Source organism: Podarcis cretensis (assembly GCF_951804945.1).
Source record: "Podarcis cretensis genome assembly, chromosome: 10".
Lineage (NCBI taxonomy): Eukaryota > Metazoa > Chordata > Lepidosauria > Squamata > Lacertidae > Podarcis > Podarcis cretensis.
In genome coordinates, this window is record NC_137179.1 from 54391149 (window position 1) to 54411201 (window position 20053).

Genomic DNA, 20053 nt, shown 5'->3' on the forward strand with positions numbered 1-20053 from the left:
GAAATGGTTCTCATTGGAATATTTATGAAATTTGCCAGTCAATCCTATGCACCTTTATCAAGAAGTAAGATCCCCTCTGTTTAGTGATTATCCTAGGTAAATGTGCATAATATGTCAGTATTTCAAGGGAGAAGTGAAAAGGTTGAAGGGCTAGGTCAGAAGGACAGCAGAGGCAGGGTACTTGAGACTAGTATAGGTAAGGTCAGCAAGGCAGGACGCTGGCTGATGGCCTCTGATGCTCAAAAGGTTGCATGCTGTTTGCTCAAAAGGTTGCATGCCAGACGGCAGTGCATATCCTGCCAGTGCTGCTGCACTCATGCTTCCTCCACCCTTCCACGGGCACCCGCAGCTCAAGCTTTCCCCTGTCTATGCAGAACAAGCCGTCACCTATTTCACACACTTCTTGCAAGGAATTGAGGAGGTGGCAGCGTGACAGCAGCAACAGCATAACTGCCTTCAGTGCTGAGCAGAAGTGGGAGTATGCTGCTCAGCAAACAAGGTGAAAGGGTGGTATGTGAAGGAGGCCGGTGGCTGAGTACCTACCACCCACCTGAACTTCAGTTCTGAAAGCAGCAAAGCAGCGAGGTTTGTGCTGCAGCATATGCACAGAGGTTGAGGCTGGGCGAGCTAAGTGCAATTGATGGTGTGCTCCCCACTGTGAGGGTAGCAGCAATATACCCAGCTGTGTTTGCTGCTGCACTCAGGCACTGGGGTGGCCACAGTCTTACCATCCATTCTGTGGATTCTCTGCTGCCTATGAATCTGCTACATGCACTTCTCCCAATACAAGTGAGAGGTAGGCAGCATCTGTACTGAGTGGCCTGTGCCCTTGTTAAGAAACCAGGAGCAGGGGGTGGCATCAACAGGAAAAAGCAATGGGAAACTTGATTTACATCCATTATTGAAATGGCCTTTTACCTTGCTGATTTTAAGTCATGATTTATATCAAGGTGATTTAAAATCAGTGATTTAAATCATGACAAAATCAACAAGATAAAACCATGACATAAAACCAGCAGTTCTCAGCTGCTAACAACTTATGGGGGTGGGGAACCTCTGTCACAGTGTTATACATTAAGTAATCAAATTGCAGCGTTCATGAGCTGACTGTCCTAAAGATATCTAGTAAGCTTCACCATCTGTTTTGTTTAGCTGAAATATGAATGTGCATCTGTTTCCCCTGCTGACGAAAAGGCAAAATAATAAATCTAAGTAAATCATCCAGTTAAATGTGAGATATTAGAGAGCATTAATTCTCCGTTCCTCGAAAACGTTACCTACTAAATCGAGCAATTTCCCTTGGAAAAATGGTGGAGGCTTTATGATTTATAAATAACCCATCAGATTCTGTGAAATGTAAGGAGGGAATACGATGGCAGTGGTCACTGTCATTCTAGCGCCATTTCAGTTTCTTCTTCTGGAGGATGTGAATATGAACTTTGATGGAATGACACCAACTACTTGTATGCCTGACCCTTTCCCTTCCTTGGCTTTATCCATTTCTTGGCTCCTAAGGGTGGAATGGTTGATGGGTAAGGGTGTGTGTGTGACAAATTTTTATTTAAGAGATGGCCACTGTTTTAGTGAGCCTAAAGGAGGCAATCGTAAGACCCTTTGTTAAAAAAGAAAAGAGAAGGAAGGATAGAAGGAAAGAAAGGCCACTACCAAACACTTCTTGGCCAGGTCTCAAATATCTTCCATATTTGAGTAAAGTGCTGGCCTGTGTTATGACTTTTCAGCGCCATGTCTGGTGTTGCCTCTACAAAGCCAAGCAATGTACAATTCAGATGAATGGGGGAAATACTATATTTTTAAAGTAGTAATAATTATTTGATCCTTTAAGATTAGCTTGTATTTGCTATGTTGTATGAGAGCAGATTGATACACCTTGTTTTTGTTACTGTTATTTCCAGTCTTATTTCTGAAATGCATAAACACATGTGCAGATATACAGGTGTGTTCATACAGGTTCACATGCACCTCTGAGTGAAAGCAAGGCTAAGTTTAGTTAGCAAATACATGCATCGCATGCATAATTTGACCTTGTTAGAAAAATGTGTGTGTGGGCAAAATCTTCTAATTTTATACAGGAAAAATATGAGAATAACATAATACTTTAAAAATATTCTTACTTACCCAATTTTCTTTGGGTATTTTACAAATAGGATGTGATGTTTTGAATATGCTTCAGGGTTCAGTAGTTAGTATAATGTTCTATTTTCTGCAGCAAAAGCATGTCAAGGTGATCTCTGTGGGTGGTTAATATTTTTGGAGTTTTAGTTTTGAACCATGAAATTATGTAAAATTGGAGAGCTTGGTTCTGTGATGTCTTTAAAAGAGAAATTAATGGAGAAGGGAAGCACAACTGTAGTACTTTTCATTGAGGATTGTGAATGCTGTAGTTTTAGTTAGAGATACTATCTAATCACTTGTTTTTTTAGTCATGCTTAATATTGGAGAAAATGTTGATGTGTTAGGTTTCGTCCTGTTGAAATTGCATATTGTATGAATCATGGGAAAGGGAAAGTAGAATGGCACATATCCATATCTGCTAGTTGGCCAGGGGATACCCATCCGGTCTTAAGAACACAGTGGCTACATCAGTATTAATGTTCTTACCAGGGAGAATAAAAAATGTTTTAAGTGTCAGTTATATTGAGTAGCAGTAATATTTCTTCCTCTAGAACCACCTAAGTAATTGTTTTTTAATCAGTGTCTTATCAGTCTACTAATAGAGGATGTCTGTGTCGTCTGCCCAGGTAACTTCCTGGGGCAATTGTTTCTGGGGCATGTATACAGTGCGACTAGTAGAGATGCAACTGCTGGGATTTACCGGGACTTGGTGGCATTCATGTCTTCTTTGAGATGGGCCCCCCCACTTACGAAGGGGTTATGTTCTGGGCCCCTGTGCACATAACTGAAATTGCATAAGGTGGAGAGCACCCCACGTGCATAGAGTGGAGAGAGAGACTGAGAAACTGACTCACATGTGCTGCTGGGGCTGCTGCCTGGAAGTCACTTGGGGCCACTGCACCAAGCCTTCCCTCCAATCCCTCCCATTGTAGTGGGCTAGTGGCCGAGAGTGACTTCCAGGCAGCAGCCCCGAGTGAGGGAAGGCCTGGGATACACTGAGCAGCACTTCCAAATATATGCGACACTTCTTAATTTTCCCTTAAGCAAAGAATTTTCCAGAATAGAATCACATAATTTTTGGTAGGCTGAAAACACCTTTCCTTTATTCAAATTCATATCTAAATTAAAGGGAAAGGCCAACTTTTGAAATGGGGATGTTGGGAACATACAAAAAATTGTCTCTTTTTATAGGTACAGTTTTAAGTCACGATATTGCCAAATAGCTCTTATGCTTCATTACATGATATTTAAAATATGCTTTCATGAATATACGGAACACACTGGCAAATTAATACTCTAGCAGCATAAGTAGTGATATAAAATAGCATGTAAAATTTGGCTAATGAGATCACAGTAAGTACTTGGACCTCTTCATGAGCTCATTTCACTTTCACATGATTATAAAACATAACTGTTAATTTATTTTTTGCATGTCCTTGTTAATTATAATGGTATCCAGTAGTGCTGCTGTAGTTGAGGGTCTCTCAATATTTCCTTACAGAAGGGTTACATAACTAAAGAGCCAGTGCTGGATTGTAGTGGGAAATTTTACACACAATTTCATTCTTAATTCACAATAGCTTGAATTAAAACTGTTAGAGTATAATTGTCCCCATTCTCTATTTTAGGAGACTTCTGGAGTTATGCTGTGTGTGGGTTAAATGGATAACCATTTTTATTAGTTGTTAATAGTTTAACCATTTTTGTTTTAGTTTCCTGGGTAGTGGAATAAAGGGAGAGGTAAATCTTTTGATCCTACTTTGTACTGAGTGAGCTCCCCTAAGGTGAATTAGGAATTGGCTCAGCATATGCAGTCCTTCTTGAGAAGTTACAGGAAAAGTTTGTCTCTCCTGTAACTTCAGGGTTGAAATGTTGTATAAGTATACTCACAATGCCATGAGTGTATGTCATATCATATTGCTCCCTAGAACTATACTTCTCAATGCCACTGATAGAAGACAGTTACTTGGATATTTGCCCTTTCCTACCACCAGAACAAACACTGCCACGAACACGAGAGGGATTTAGATGAGGATAGGGGACAGCGGTTGATATTGCCCATACTCTGGCTTCTCCTCAGATCGTATAAATCTTTCGCCTTTCATACTTTGTTGGCATGCATCTGCCTTGAGAGACAACGGAGTGCACCTTTGGGGGTGAAGTAACGGCTGCATTTGCAGCACTGAAGTGACCTCCCTGGGGTGCTAGCCTGGGCAGTGTGTGTCCCTCCCCCAAGTGGAGACCGTTTAATCAGGTGCTCTGGTTATGTAGTTCATATCAGTGAACAAGAGCTTAACAGAATATAAGGAACAAACATTAAATAACTTTTATGTATGCGCCCACAAAGCAACAGACTCTTACATCTTCTCATTTTGCATTCTGAGCAGGTAAAGAATTTTGGAGGATAAGTGATTCTTAAATCATAATACAGCTGAACATTACGAACTGGACATATTCATATTCCAAATGAGGTGATTGTGAATATTGTGACATTAGGAGCACTAATAGCGCTCCTCGGTGGCTTTCTGTAAAACAAACATATGAAAGGAATAGCAATAGTATGTGTTACAAATGCACCTGTAATTCTGTAGCTTAAGCTATTCAGCTGCACAATTACCGTATTTTTCGCTCTATAACACGCACCTGACCATAACACGCACATCGTTTTTAGAGGAGGAAAACAAGGGAAAAAACATTCTGAATGAAACAGTGGATGTATCATTTTTGTGCTTCATGCTGTGGCCACAGACATGTGATCTGATGGTGAATTTGGGGTGACCCAATGCAAAAATCCTGAGAATCCCTGTGGATCCATGCTTTGTAACCACGTTTTTGCACCATTGCAGCCCCAGGCAACAGTGGGTGCGTGATTTTTTGGGGGCAGGCTGTAACCATGGACATGCTATGTGCGCTGATGGTGAATTTGGGCTGACCCAATGCAAAGATCCTGAGGATCCATGTGGATCCATGTTTTGTAACCACGTTTTTGCACCATTGCAGCCCCAGGCAACAGTGGGTGCGTGATTTTGGGGGGGCAGGCTGTAGCCATGGACATGCTATGTGCTCTGATGGTGAATTTGGGCTGACCCAATGCAAAGATCCTGAGGATCCATGTGGATCCATGTTTTGTAACCACGTTTTTGCACCATTGCAGCCCCAGGCAACAGTGGGTGCGTGATTTTTGGGGGGCAGGCTGTAACCATGGACATGCTATGTGATCTGATGGTGAATTTGGGCTGACCCAATGCAAAGATCCTTAGGATCCATGTGGATCCATGCTTTTTAACCACATTTTTGCACCATTGCAGCCCCAGGCAACAGTGGGTGCGTGATTTTTGGGGGGCAGGCTGTAGCCATGGACATGCTATGCGATCTGATGGTGAATTTGGGCTGACCCAATGCAAAGATCCTGAGGATCTGTGGATCCATGCTTTTTAACCACATTTTAAGTGGGGAGGGAAGGAAAAACACAGAAGGGACAAGGAGCAGGAGAGAGGTGTGCAGAGAAGCAGCTGGCTAAGAATGCAGGAGAGGGGTAGGGAGGAAAGGAAGGCAAAGGTTTTCCCTCACCTACCCACCCAAGCCAGCCAGCTCGCGCTCTCTTTCTCTCTCTTCCCTCCTGCATGTTTTCAGCTTTCCCCTCTGCTTGCCTGGAGGGGAGGGGCTTTCCCTGCTCTTTGTTCCGTTTGAGCAAACACAGCAAGGAAACAGAGATGGGTGGGCAGTAAGACCCTGAGGCAGAATGCCGGAAAGCAGCCGCTTCCTCTTTTCAAGTTTCCCTTCTAGGAGACGCGCGGTTTGATTTTTGCCTGCTTTTTTTTTGCCTCCCCTTGCACCAATTGGCTCCAGGGACCACACATTCGCTCAATAACACGCACAGACATTTCCCCTTCCTTTTTAGGAGAAAAAATCTGCGTGTTATAGAAGGAAAAATACGGTAGTCCTCCTTTGGTTTTGTTTTTCCTTTAGACGCCTTGTGGCAGGGTCCCTGTGGCCCTGGGTTGTTTGAGGGCATTGTGTAATTATGCCAATCAAATTCTCCTTTTAGCAAGTTTGACCTTTTGCAACCTTCTCATAAATATTGTGCCCTTAAGTTTCATTGCACATTGGACTCCTGCATGCAGAAGACCCCAGACACAGTCAACAGCATATCAAGTCAAAATGGTTATCAAGCGGCTGGGCTAGCAAATGCCTCTGCCTAAGTCTTGGAGATTTACTCTCAATTGTAGTAGATAGATTTAGAATCTGGGATCTTAGGGAGCAATCCATATCCCCGATCTACCACTCATCTACCATCATCACATGTTTCATGTCTTCATTGGGGAAAGGGTACTAAATGGAGGACTGATTTCCAAGCATTTGCTCCATAGTGAGTATTGGGAAGTTAGATTTTATTGCACAACACCCCTGTCTACTGGCAATGTGAAGATTCCAGGAGTTCCAGGTGCTTACCCAAAGTGTGTGTTTCCTTCAGAAGGAGGCACAGCAGAGACTGTGGTGCCTTTATGATGCATGGTATATTTACACATATATCCAACCTGAGCCTACGATGGAGGCTTTCATAGCATTAATACCCCAAGAGGGCCTTCTTTCTTCCATAGCTGCAACTTTGGATTTAAACAGAAATAAAGCATCACTCTCCTGGTTCTTTGCTTTTAGCTCACATCACTCCAACTCTCTGCTCTCAACTCTAGCTTTGTTTTTCTAAGGAGGAGGCTCCACCTGTTTGCTGTCTTGCAGAGAGCCCTTTCCTTTGTTCTGCTTAATGACACCTCAGCTCACCAGGAAGCTAGCTTGGCTATGAAGGGGGCCCAGGCATTCAGCCTAACCCTTCCCCCAACTCATAGCACTATGATGAATGACAGTTCACAAGAAGGTTTAGTGGCGATGCCGGTAAATACGTCATAAAGTGAAATGGAAATATATATCACTAGTCGGGGTAAAACACAAGTTATAGCTGTCATATTTGGCTTTTATCAGGTGGTCTGCAATGCTGGAATTGATGTTCTGTACCACTCCAATTCAAGGCTGAAAATTAGAAAGGCTTTTTGAAGTCTGCAAAAGGAAGGTAAGTACAGTTCATTACTGTCAACTGCATTTCCCCCATCATAAAATTGTGCTTGTTTCTCTCTTCCCCCTAAACAAACCCCAGTGTAGATCATGTGTTCTGTGATGAACATTGCTTCTTATGTAAAGCTGGTTCTGGAGACCATAAGTAATCAGGTTTTGAGCCAGAGAGAAGACAACTAGTATTGTTTCACATAACTTCTTTCTTTTCCTGCCCACAAACTTTCAAGATTATGCCAAGAGGGCTGGCCTAATCTTGCATGATGTGAAATTTTAGGCATAGACTCTGATACAGCTGCTGCTCTGTGTGAGCAGTGCACTTTGAATGGAAACCTTCTACTTGAAGTGTGTTATTTTTCCGGGTTTCCTTTTCAGAAGATTGGTGCCAGTTCTCAAACCTGATTTAAAAGTAAAAAGCAAATTGTAGCTTTGTGTGTAGTTATGTGTGTAGAGCTGCAGAGGAGAACTACGCACAAGATTCTACTGTGCACACAGAGGGTGCACTGTCCCATGTGACATATGTCAGAGAAGAGGCACCGGTCAAGACAAAACAAAAGCCAAATTGTGCCCCTTGCTTATCATAACCCCTTTTCAACACTTAGGGCTGTACCTCATATGGCTATTGCCTAGAGCCAGCAGGCGGGGAAACAGATACATCCACCATAGTGGATTACGCAACCAAATATCCAGAAGCCATTCCATTGCGAAACATTGAAACGGAAATGGTGGCAATTGCTTTAATTAACTATATGAGTAGATTGGGCTGTGCCAGTAAAATAGACACTGACTTAGGTTCTTCTTTCACATCAAGACTAATGAAAAGACTATGGGAAGTGTGTGGTATTAAGCATTTAACATCAACACCTTACCACCCTGAAACTATTGGATTAGTTGAAAGATTTAATGGAACCCTAATGAGAATGATTAAAGCCTATACCGCGGAAAACCCCAATGATTGGGATGACAAGATACAACCAGTACTGTATGCATATAGGGATGTACCCCAAGAAAGTACCGGGTTTAGCCCATTTGAATTATTGCTGGGACGTAAAGTGAAAGGGCCCCTGGACTTACTTTGCATGAATTGGGAAGAACAGCGAGATCAAGATCCAGAGTCCGTAGTGGAGTATTTGTTTAATTTGCAGAATACCTTAAAGAGATCCCTAGAGTTAGCGGGGAGGGGGGGATTTAAAAAGTTCCCAAACCAAGAAAAAACCTGGTATGACAAGAAGGCCAGGGTAAGGTCATTTGCACCCGAGAGTGAAGTATTGCTGCTGAGACCAGTTAAAGGAAACAAACTACAATTAGCTTGGGAAGGACCATATAAAATAATAGCCAAAATGAATGAAGTAAATTATGTGATCCAACAAGAAGAGGAAGGGCAGAAAGTAGTGCATGTAAATATGATCAAACCTTATTTTAGAACAGAAAACGGGGCACTGTATGCCCTGCAAGAGGATCCAGGTGAACCAGACATACCATGTTGGGGGGACGAGAGAGAGTCCCAGGGTAGTTTAAAGGACATAAAATTGGATCCATCTTTAACCCTTAAACAGTAAGAGGAAGTAGAACAGATCTTGCAGGAATATGAATCCTTATTCAGTAATATTCCAGGAGTGGCCAAGGGTGTGGAACATCGGATAGACACAGGGGAAGCCAAACTCATTGCTGTGAACCCCTACCGGATACAGAATTGGGGCCATATTATGCCAGCCAGGACCAGAGGGAGACCTACATCCAATCACCTACATCAGCAAAAAGTTACTGCCTAGAGAAAAGCACCTCCCGATGGTTGATAAAAAATGTTTGGCAATTGTGTGGGCCCTTCAAAGATTGAAGCCGTACATCTGGGGACGAGGCTTTGTGTTATGTACAGACCACTCACTGTTGATATGGCTGCGATTGATGAAGAGAGTAATAGTAAGTTGCTGCGGTGGGCCTTATTACTACAAGACTTCAATTTTACCATCAAAAGTGTGAAAGGATGCTTGAACATTGTGGCGGATGGCTTATCACGAAAACCAGAGAGTGAAGGATGAACAGAGACAATCAACAATTTACTAGTTTATGTATGTATATATATTGGGGGGGGGGGACAAAACAAAACACAAAACTGTTTGATCAGGAGTGTAACTCTAAGAAGTTAACTCTCCTGAATAGAAACTTCTTAAGGGGGTAGGTATGTGACGTTAACATATGAGAGTGCTGGAGGTGAAATAGTTAAACAAGTTACCCAATCAGAACCCAGGGGGGTGGAGTCAGAGGGACCATAAAACCAGCTCTGGGAAGGGCAAAGGGGGGGAGTTCATTGGGAGTTGGGTGGTTGGTTGGAGTGGGAGTGAATTGGGATAGAGTCTGGGTAGGTTGAGTTAGTGTAGCGAAATAAGCTGAGTCAGGATCAGTTAGGGGCTAGGAAGACAAGTAAATATCTGAGAAGTGGTTTAATGAGTGAGAGCAGATAGCGAAAGTTATAGGTCTGGATAGGCACCCCATGATTGTGATTGACCGATACCGTTTATGAAACCACACACTTGTTAAACTGCAATAAATAAACAGAAGTTTATGTTCCAGTTTAACCCTAACTGGACTCAGTATTGTACCAGGTAGGGCCTGGGTGGTGGCAGCGAGAAATAAAGTGGTGGCACAGGGATCAATAGACGGTGAAACGTCCGGGGACCCTCTGTGATCGCCACAGTCCACTAATCAGCCTGCTGCCAAGGCATAGCATGTTCCTTCCTTATGACATTGCAAAAATGCAGGTCTTCTCTCTGGCTCCTTAGCCAACAAACTGACATCCATGCCACCTCCCATTTTGAGTACTTGAGTCTTCTTGCTGGGAACTCACTGTGATCCCTCACATCTATCCAGATCTCTCTTCCAGAATCAAGTCATATTTCTCACAACACAGAGTACTAACCACTATATGATCACGTCCGAATCAAGTCATATTTCTCATTGCTTTGATCATGTGACGTTTCTCCTGAAATCCTAAATTTGGATACCGTGTCCTCCCAGATCCAGCACAATCTCCTTATACTGTACTTACAGAACATATTTGTAAATACGTCACACTTACTTCTTTGAAGTCTAGTATATTTTCTTGTTTCCTCCCTGTATTGTTACTTAGCCTTTAACTAGGCCTATGCATGTACAACTAAAACAACAATATACTGCTTTAGCTGAGATTCCTGCATTGCAGAGGGTTGGACTAGATGACCCTTGGTGTCCCTTCCAACTCTAAGATTCTATGCTTCCCTCTTCCCTTTCCTCTGTTTCCCCTATGTGAAATGTTAGACTATAAATTGCTTAAGGCAGAGACTTGTCCTTATGTATCTGTGAATAACATGCAGTGATGGAGATTAGATAGATAGATTTGTGTGTGTTTGTATCTGTGTGTATGTATGTATATGCACGTTTATGCGTAGGTTAATAATACATTTTGACTGTTGAAATGGTTGAAATTGAGCATTCATTGATATAGTGTCAGTGAATATTATGATCCTTTTCTTTAGTAACGTGGTGTTGATGACCTGAGTGGCACAGTAATGAGCTAAATGCCCCCAAACAATAAAAACCAAAGAAAATGGATTGATCCTTGGAGGAATTTTTTTCCTTTGTGTATGGTTCTAGGGATTAGACCATTTCACAGGATATTGTTTCTGGGTTAGTAGCGCATGCAGTCCCAGGACTTCTTCTGCATCTTGTCTATGACTAGTACATGCGATCTTAGCTCAGACAGACCAAAACAGCTAGAGAATAGAAAGAATGACCCGACACTGCTATTTTTTAATGCAACTATATCAAAGTTAGACATAGGTTTGTACCTTACATACGAGGTAAGAAAAAGATCAAAATAGCATTTTAAGTTTTCAACAGGTTTATGACTGAGCTCTAATAGATCTCTTTCTAAACTGTTAAGAAGACCCAGAGAAACAGGATAATTGGGGGCTTTCATGCCATTTTTCAAAATTGGGTAACATTGCAGTGTAGAATTCAGAATTGTCTTAAGTCTAAATTCTGCTTCTTAACCTTTTTCAAACTAAACTCATCATAAAGATGCTGTGATGATTACTGAAACATTGTGTACAAAGTGAGCAGCGGATAGATGAGTCAACCCTCAATTGTCTATCAGATTATTATGATTGGGTAGATTTTTCTCATTGTTACTTTGTGTTGAATGATTATTATAATTTATTTATGTAATTTTTGATAGTTTGGATGCCTCGAGCATGAAAGTAGAAAGACAAGATACAAATCTAATAAAGAAATGTCACTATGCACAGGTGATGTAGGCATCTTACATAGGTGTAAAACGTATGTGCTAGGGAATAATTGTTTTATTGGAAATTAAGTGAGTTAGACGTGTGAAAAGTGTGTTCTGTTAGGCCTGCATGAGCTGTACTACCAAAGAATTAATGGAGTGGCATGAGCTGTATTCTAGAAGTTTTCACATTCCTGGCTAGAAAGTAAATGATATGATAGCAGTGAGTGGGAAAGGATGAATAATAAAAGAAATCATAATATATGTATATCAATACTTATTTATGTTGATATTTGTAAAAAAAAGTATGCTCATTGTCAAGCTCTGTGGGGAACCAACCAATTTTATGACACATTTGAATCACTCTAACAAGATAATTGTAGTCTGTTAGAACTCTTAGACACGTTAGAACTTATAGAAACATATTAAATGGAATTTAGAAATGAACATAGTCCTTTCCCTTCTTTTGCAAAGTCAAATGTACTTTGCATTTGTAAAAATCAAATTTGTGGCCTGGAACTACTAGGTAGTAAATTTTCCTATGATTATACAAAGTAGCAAAATATGGATTTTAACAGGCCTCCTTTTCAATTGAAGTGAACGTTAAGTACATTCTTAATGGTCTGATTTGCTGGGAAGAGCACTATTACAATAATCTTCTTCTTTTTTACAGCCCATATCAGAGATGAACTTGCATCACTTATTACAAAGTTTATGCTTTGGGAGACATTTTCACGGTATATCCAAGTGATGCCCGACATTTCTTGGAATTAATGATATCATCTTCCAAAAAGAGTTGTTTCTCAAACACATTTGATTGTTTTGCATGTAGTGGCTATTAACAGTAGCTATTTTTGAAATCTCCAACAGGTCTTTTTAAAGATACTAAAAACTGCTGCTGTTTCAGTTACTGTTTGAAAACTTTACAGAAGAGAAGGCATTATAGCCTAGCATTGAGGCACAAGTAGTAGAGGTGAAAACTCCATAATCTTCAGTTGACTTGAATTTTAAATGAATTTTAAAACTTGAAAACACTGGTCTATCTCTGTACGTAGTTGTTACATAGAGTATACTGGACGTTAAGCATCATGCCAAGCCCTAGTTTGGAATCGAAATCAGAGACCTTCCACACATGAACCATAGTTCAGAGCTGATGATCTACTTTAATTCTCTTTCTGCTGAACATGCCAGTCTCTCTAGATGCAGTAGTCTCTGAAACAGCAGCTGTCTGGTTTGTTAACTTAGATACCGCACCAGATTAGCACAAATCATGGTTTTCAAATTGCTTCAGAACACAGTTCTGATTCAGGCTTGCTCCCAATCGGAAACCATGGTTCTGACAATTTGGAGATTACATTAAACTGCAGTTAAATTTTCTTCACCATGGTTTGGGATGATGTCTGAATTGAACTGGAGCTTAGAGCACATTCCAAGCTGTCAACTTCATTAGAAAGATACTTTTGTGTTGAATTAGGCACCTGTGTTGTTTAAGCATATTGTAGTGTCAAGGGAGAATTTTCTTTTTCCCCTCCACTGCTACTTCACTCTGCCTTACTTGCTCACAGTATTCACTTCTGCCTTGTCTTACTCTAGTGTTCTCAGTGCAACTCACACCACAGCAGGTCTAATGTAGATTGACGCCTTTGCCAGAGGACTGATTGAAACTTGTGTCTCATAGTTGCTAATGTTCACTGAACCATTTTATTGAAGATAAAGTAAATAAAATAGATTGCCATATGAGAATTCTCTGAAATCAAATGGAATAATTTGACAGGTTTAAGCCCGTGAAAAAAGCAAAGCACTGAAGCAGACGGGAATACTTTCTATTCACAGCATATCAAGGAAAAAGTTGTTTTCATTGTGTGTGATCTTAAATGTACCTGTAAATATACCCCCAAATGGTAAAGTTGAAAATCTGTTAGCAAGGTTTAAATATTATTATTAAAAAGTAAGTTTAAAAAGGCTTAATAACTTTATGAAAAAGAACGCCGCTTTGTCAACTGTTGTATGAGATTTCAGCACATAGATTGCTAACCATCTATTTATCAGCACATTCATAATACAGTTTATTGTGTGTTCTGTAGGTAGAGATGACAGGCATAGGAAACCTGTATGTTTAATTGCATTTCATTTGAACAAAATTGAATTGCTGTTTGAAAATTGTAATGTGCTGCATTTAAAGAGAAACAAGTAATCATTGCTGGCAAATAATTTTAACTATATGGTCTGAATGTTCTGTAGCATTACTGGTTTATATAAAAGATAGCAGCTTATCTGAACTGATAATTTTTTGCACCAATTCCAGCCAAATTCCCCCCTATCCTCTGTTTTCTTTTTAACCTCTTTCAGCCTGCACAACTTATGATCAGCCAAGCTGCCTTTACCCACCAGTAATGAATTCTGTTTGGCAGGCCCCCCCCCCCCCAGTTTTTACTGTCCTGGGCAAACAGCAAAAACAGGATGTTTAGTGGGACATATGTGAATTATTGCCTGTATTTGGCTTCATGAGTCACAAGATGTGCAGCTCAGTATGAGTGATGCCTTTTCATGCTTTTCCATGGCATGTGCATTTCCACACACTTTGTCCTTTGCTCCCAAACTTGATTGGGGGGTAGGGTGTTACAGTTTATATGTTCTCCTTATGCCACAGGGCCCACCTATGTTACATGTATAGGAAAATAATTGTTTTCTGGAGATGCGGGCATCTCCCCTCTTTCTTTTATTATTAGCCAGTTCACTGTCCATTTACGTGACCGGTTGTGAACTCTCTTCCACTTCCCCTTATCCTTGAAGCCTTGCAGCACTGTAATATTCTGCTACAAGTAATATGTTTTATTTGCACACAGCTACAGTTGGGATTCTGAACTGATGGAAAAGCTGTTATCCCTCTTCACATAAAGCCACACCCATAGAACACAAAGAGGGAAGGGATGCTGTTCTTCATCCTATGCCATTACAATATTCCCTTCCTGGTGCTGAGCCATGAAAAATGTTTGTTGGTCACTCTGAGAATTACAGGTCAACCTTTGTTTTTTCATCCAAGAAAAGCTTGGACATACTTGGCACCAACACATGGATTCAAGAAATTATAACTTTTGAGAAAACAAAAGTAGATGTCATGTTCAGCATATGTTTCATTATCAATACAGGGTGTGGGTGTGAGTGTGTGCAGACACGTGGCTCATTTTAAAAGTCATTATGACTGTCTGCCAAAGTTTCTAATTTGGAAAGACACATTTATGAATGTGTACAGTGCACCCTTTAGAAAATTGGCAGTTTTCTTCCCTTTTGAATATGATTTATTTTAGAATTCGCTGTCCCAAAGGCTAACTGTCAGGGGCTCAGGAGCAGAAGCACAGGGAAGAGGGGAGATGGAGAGCGAAGGGCAAGAATCTGAGGGCAGCGTAGGAGAAGATGACAGTGGCCCGAGAGATTCCATGAGCCTCTCCAGCGAATCGCAAGATTCACAGAAGGGGGCGCCGGTGGCCAGGGCAAGGGGGGTCCCAAGGGGGACACTCCAGAAGCAAGGGGCCAGCGGGGACTCCCAGAGCAGCAGTTGGAGATCAGGACCAGCTTCCCCACCTGAGCATAGTGGGGGGGAAGAGTCCCAGGTATCGGGGGTAGCGTCTCCCCAAGCAGGGAGAGAAGAGGAGTCAGGGCTGACCACGCCTCCATCGGAGAGTCAGGCAACGGAGGGGAGGTCAGGTCCAGCTAGCATCCCGGAAGAGGGAAGAAGTGACAGAAGCAGTGTAACGGTCAGGAGGAAGGTCACTGGGTTGGCGCGAGAGCCAAGTTCAAAAGTACAGGCGCGCAGGGCAGCAGAGAACGAGGATTGGGAACCGGGTCCTAAAGCCCGCCGGAGACAGGGGGAGGAGTCAGGGGACTCAGCGTCAGAAGAGTCCAGAAAGGGGAATGCCCCAGCGGACAGGAGGATCCAGAGGAGAAGAGAGCAGAGGAAGAGGTGGAGCAGGGCTAGAATCTTAAACTGGTGTCGGGGGGGAGGAGATTCAGACGGAACTTCGGCGGTCTAGGGTTTAAGACGTAGAGCTGCGCGCTACGGCTTTGGAATGGAAACTGAACTTCAATAAAGACTTTTGTATATAACGACGACCTGGCGTTGGTCCTCTGTGAGCTGGGACCTTGGGCAGCTCTGACACTAACCTATTATGATTTTGATAGATTACAAACCCCAGTCCCTGCAGAAATAACTGTAGTGTGCTAAACTTTAGATATTGAGAAGACAAATTTTGAAAGTGGGTTTCTGAAATACTAAATGCCCTATAATAATTCTCTTTAAAAGAGGCACATTCATGGCTCTGCCATGTAACTGTATTGCAACCTTAGAAATAGCTTGCTCATTGATACGGTTTACATTCATTGTGAGCTGCTCATTTCTCTTCATCTAAGGAGAGTGCAAGTTGCATGCCCTACATCTAGAAGCAGCTACTTCTCCAAAGGCGTAACAATTAATAGAGTAATAGCAATGAAAGAAAAGAAGCAGAGTTTGCATGTATTATACAATAGTTCTGGAGGAATAGAAAAAGGGATAAATGAGTATCTAAATATTTGCATCCAGATACATTTATATTATTGCTGTTCTAAAGGTGATTATTTTCTGTGGTTAATGTAAGACAAGATTTTTTTTTTAAAGCAGGCTTGACCTCATTTGACCTTTCTGACGTTCAGTCAGTTAAAAGGTTTGTAAGACGGTTAATTACCAAACGGTATGATCATTATTCATCTCATCATTTGATATATAACGTCAAGTGAATTGCCTCCCTGGAGTGCACTGTGTTTCACAGATCAATAGATTTAGTAAGAGCTTGAAGGAGAGCTTTAAACATTCAAAGAAGGGAAAGTGTATCCTGCTCACAAAATGCCTTATGTAGATATTTCGTGAGAGTTTGGAATTACTTTGTTTACTTCTAAGCAAGGCACATTGGTTTAAGTTTTTTATTACATTTTCTGATTTCACTGAAATTAAAATGTGGAAGTAGCTGCTGTTTTACACTGTGAAATGTATATGTATATATAGTCCTAATTTTAAACACTTATTCACTGCCAGCCATGTGTTAAGTCCTTTAAATATTTTTTCCTGCTGTTCTAAATTGAAATCCGCTATTCCACATTCTTGTGGTACATCTTATTCTTTGCCCCAACACAGAAAATGGCTGTCCTGCATATTAAATATATACCTGTGTGTAATATTTATGCAATATAAAAGGATGTCACATAGAGGAGGGAGAAAGGTTGTTTTCTGCTACTCCAGAGAAGCGGACACGGAGCAATGGTTCCAAACTACAAGAAAGAAGATTCCACCTAAACATTAGGAAGAACTTCCTGACAGTAATAGCTGTTCGACAGTGGAATTTGCTGCCAAGGAGTATGGTGGAGTCTCCTTCTTTGGAGGTCTTTAAGCAGAGGCTTGACAACCATATGTCAGGAGTGCTCTGATGGTGTTTCCTGCTTGGCAGGGGGTTGGACTCGATGGCCCTTGTGGTCTCTTCCAACTCTATGATTCTATGATTCTATTTTTCCACATTTCCATTAGTTTTAATTACTTCAGTTTGTAACTTACCCCACCCCACCCCACATCCCTCAGGTGATAAAGAATATGCTTTGACTAAATTTGGATTTCAATGCTAACATCTTAATTATACAATACCTCTCTGGTTAAACCAAAAATCCTGTACATGGCTTGCTAAGACTTAGCAGTTGTGCATTATAGAGGGGAGACACGGGTGGCGCTGTGAGTTAAACCACTGAGCCTAGGACTTGCCGATCAGAAGGTCGGCAGTTTGAATCCCCGTGACAGGGTGTCTCCCGTTGCTCGGTCACTGCTCCTGCCAACCTAGCAGTTCAAAAGCACGTCAAAGTGCAAGTAGATAAACAGGTACCGCTGCTGCGAGAAGGTAAGCGGCATTTCCGTGCACTGCTCTGGTTCGCCAGAAGCGGCTTAGTCATGCTGGTCACATGACCCGGAAGCTGTACGCCAGCTCCCTTGGCCAATGAAGTGAGATGAGCGCCGCAACCCCAGAGTCGGCCACGACTGGACCTAATGGTCAGGGGTCCCTTTACCTTTATTATAGAGGGGTTGTTTCTTAAAATACCTAACAAAAGGTCAGCTCACATAAGTGGCAGCATTGCTAAATTTCATTCATTTGATTATACAGGGGTCCCCCCATTCATGCGTGATTACATACACATGTGGTGCTGGGAAATAGTTAAATAATTCAATTCAAACCCAGAAGTGGTGGGAGAGAACTGGAGAGTCCTCATGGCTTGTGAGGAGACCCTCCCTGGAGCCTGATAAGGACATAAATGAGGGCAGAAGAAGCCCTGAAGACACTGGAAGCACAGTAGGGCTTTGATTATGCTGCTCAACTTCCCCAACTAACAGCTGATGTGCAGGGGAAGGCAGCAGGAGCTGCTGCTTTTCCTGGCATCCTGCAGTCTTCCTTGGAGCAGTACATTGCGATGGAAATGTCCATTCTTCTTTAGCAGCAATGGTATTGGTACGGAGTAGGGTGAGCGTTCGTCAATATGTTGGCTCTTGTTTAAAGTAGCATTGAGTAACAGTCTAAATACTAGAAATCTCCCGTGAAGCCTGATATAAATGGATAAAGATACTTGATAATGAAAAACACACTTGTAAGCATTCTCCTTCAGTTACCAAGCAAATAACTAAAATGAAGGAAACTCAGGCAACCCAATCTATGCAAAGCAAATTAACTTGTATTAAACAATTAGCCACACATTTTTAAAATTACAGGCATGAACTAGAAGCACATCAGTTGTACCCAGCTTAATTTCACTATCATAGACAAAAAGGTGCAACCAATTAGAAATGAAGGAGATAATGTGGCTGTGAAAAAGCAGTTTCCGCTCTTACTAGAATCAAATTTAAATTGCAGAACCTGAAACCCAAGAGTGCAGTGTGAGTGGAAAAGATTTAAGGAAATTTGTACAAAGTCTATTCTGAAATGAACAAGGATGGGGGATAAATTAGCACTTTGGGGTTGTTGGGTTTTTTTTAAGGGAGATTAGTCCAAAGTTTTTTGTTTTTTGTTAATCCTGAAGCTGGGGAGAAGCCATAGATCAGTGGTAGAGAATATGCTTTGCATTCAGATGGTACAAAGTTTAATCTCTGGCACCTCCAATGGAAAAGATTAGTTAGCAGGCAGGGGGAAAGACCTCTGTTTGAGACCCTACCAGTCACGTTTAATTGTCACTGGGGTCTGACTCAGTATAAAGATGCTTCACACGGTACCTTAACTTAAAATAGAGATAGGGAACCTTTAGGCCTCTAAAATGCCCATCATTCCTAACCATTGGGCATGTTGGCTAGAAATGATGAGAATTGTACTCCAACAAAAACTGGAGGAAAACAGGTCTCCCATCCTTGTTTTACTTTGACTATAAAACCAAGACTTGCTACTATGGATTATGTCCTGAATAGAACTCGCTCAATGAAATTACAGCCCAGTATTCATAGTGACCTGCTGTTTATTCTGTGTATATTGCATTGCTAAAACAAGAGCATTAAAATGTCAATAATACTAATCTTTGCACGTATACTGCCGAGAACCTTTGTATTTTAATTAACTACAGTATGTAAAAATATAGCAATATGTCACATCTTTGCAAACAAGACAATATAGCTAACCCTATTGCAACACTTAGTGTAAAACAAAAGGAATTAAGATATTCTGACCAAGAGTATCCTCCTTTGTGCTGCTGCAGAGAATCTAAGAACAGAGGCACAATAGTGGGGTTTTTTTTATATGATGTATGAGAAAATTACTTGCTAAAAATGGACTTTCTTCCCTTGAAGCATTAAAATATCCAACAAACATACTATGTCTATTCTTACTACTACAGTTTATTATTCATCCCTAGTTCTTCCTTCTTATCTTTGATCTTTTCTAATAGTGCTTCAAGCAATTGATCTCCCTCCCCCTTCTGCAGCTACAAGCCCCTCTCACTTCATGTTCAACTGTTACTTCCCTTCCCTGGTGTTTCCCTTTCTGCCTCAGGACCAGACTGTTCAGTTACTTTGGTTTTTTATGTTTTCCACATTGGAATCAACGTTAGAGAGGCAAGGTCAACAGGAAGAGCAAATTAGAAGACTACGTGGGAAACATTTACACTCAGAACTGGGTGGCAAGATCCTTCTACAGGTAGTTGATTCCAAATTGCAATATACCTCTGTTATGTTAGCTAAGATAAGAGGCAGGAGACCTCCACTTGATGTGTCAGGTGACTAACAGGTGGCTATAGTTTTCCCAAAATGACATTGCAGACCAAATTCAGAAGGCCTAGGGTGCCTAATTACACCTGCAAGGTTGAAGTGTTCTAATGGTTTAGAAGATCTTTTCCCGTGTTGGTTAGCTGCTTTCTAAAGAGTTAAAATTGCACTATCAATGTGGGATCTCCACAGGGTTTTCTAAAGCCTGGGTGCCATATTGTCCACATCCTGATCTTTTCAGTCTAAAATCAGCAAGGTCATCTGGTGCTATTTTTCTAGAAAAAAAGAGGTGCTGGAAGTCACCAGGAACGCCTCCCATGTTCTCTTATAATGGCAGTGGTGCC

The 20053-nt window shown here is 41.4% G+C and overlaps 1 protein-coding gene across 8 annotated transcripts in view; it reads left to right on the top strand.

The window, feature by feature from the left end:
- FOXP2 (forkhead box P2) overlaps nt 1–20053 on the top strand; it is a 315106-nt gene that overhangs the window by 39496 nt on the left and 255557 nt on the right. For all 8 annotated transcript variants that reach the window (XR_013843191.1, XM_079994182.1, XM_079994177.1 and 5 more), the window contains exon 3: nt 7114–7201. The gene's annotated coding sequence lies outside the window, so the exon portion shown is untranslated. The remainder of the gene's footprint in view (nt 1–7113; nt 7202–20053) is intronic.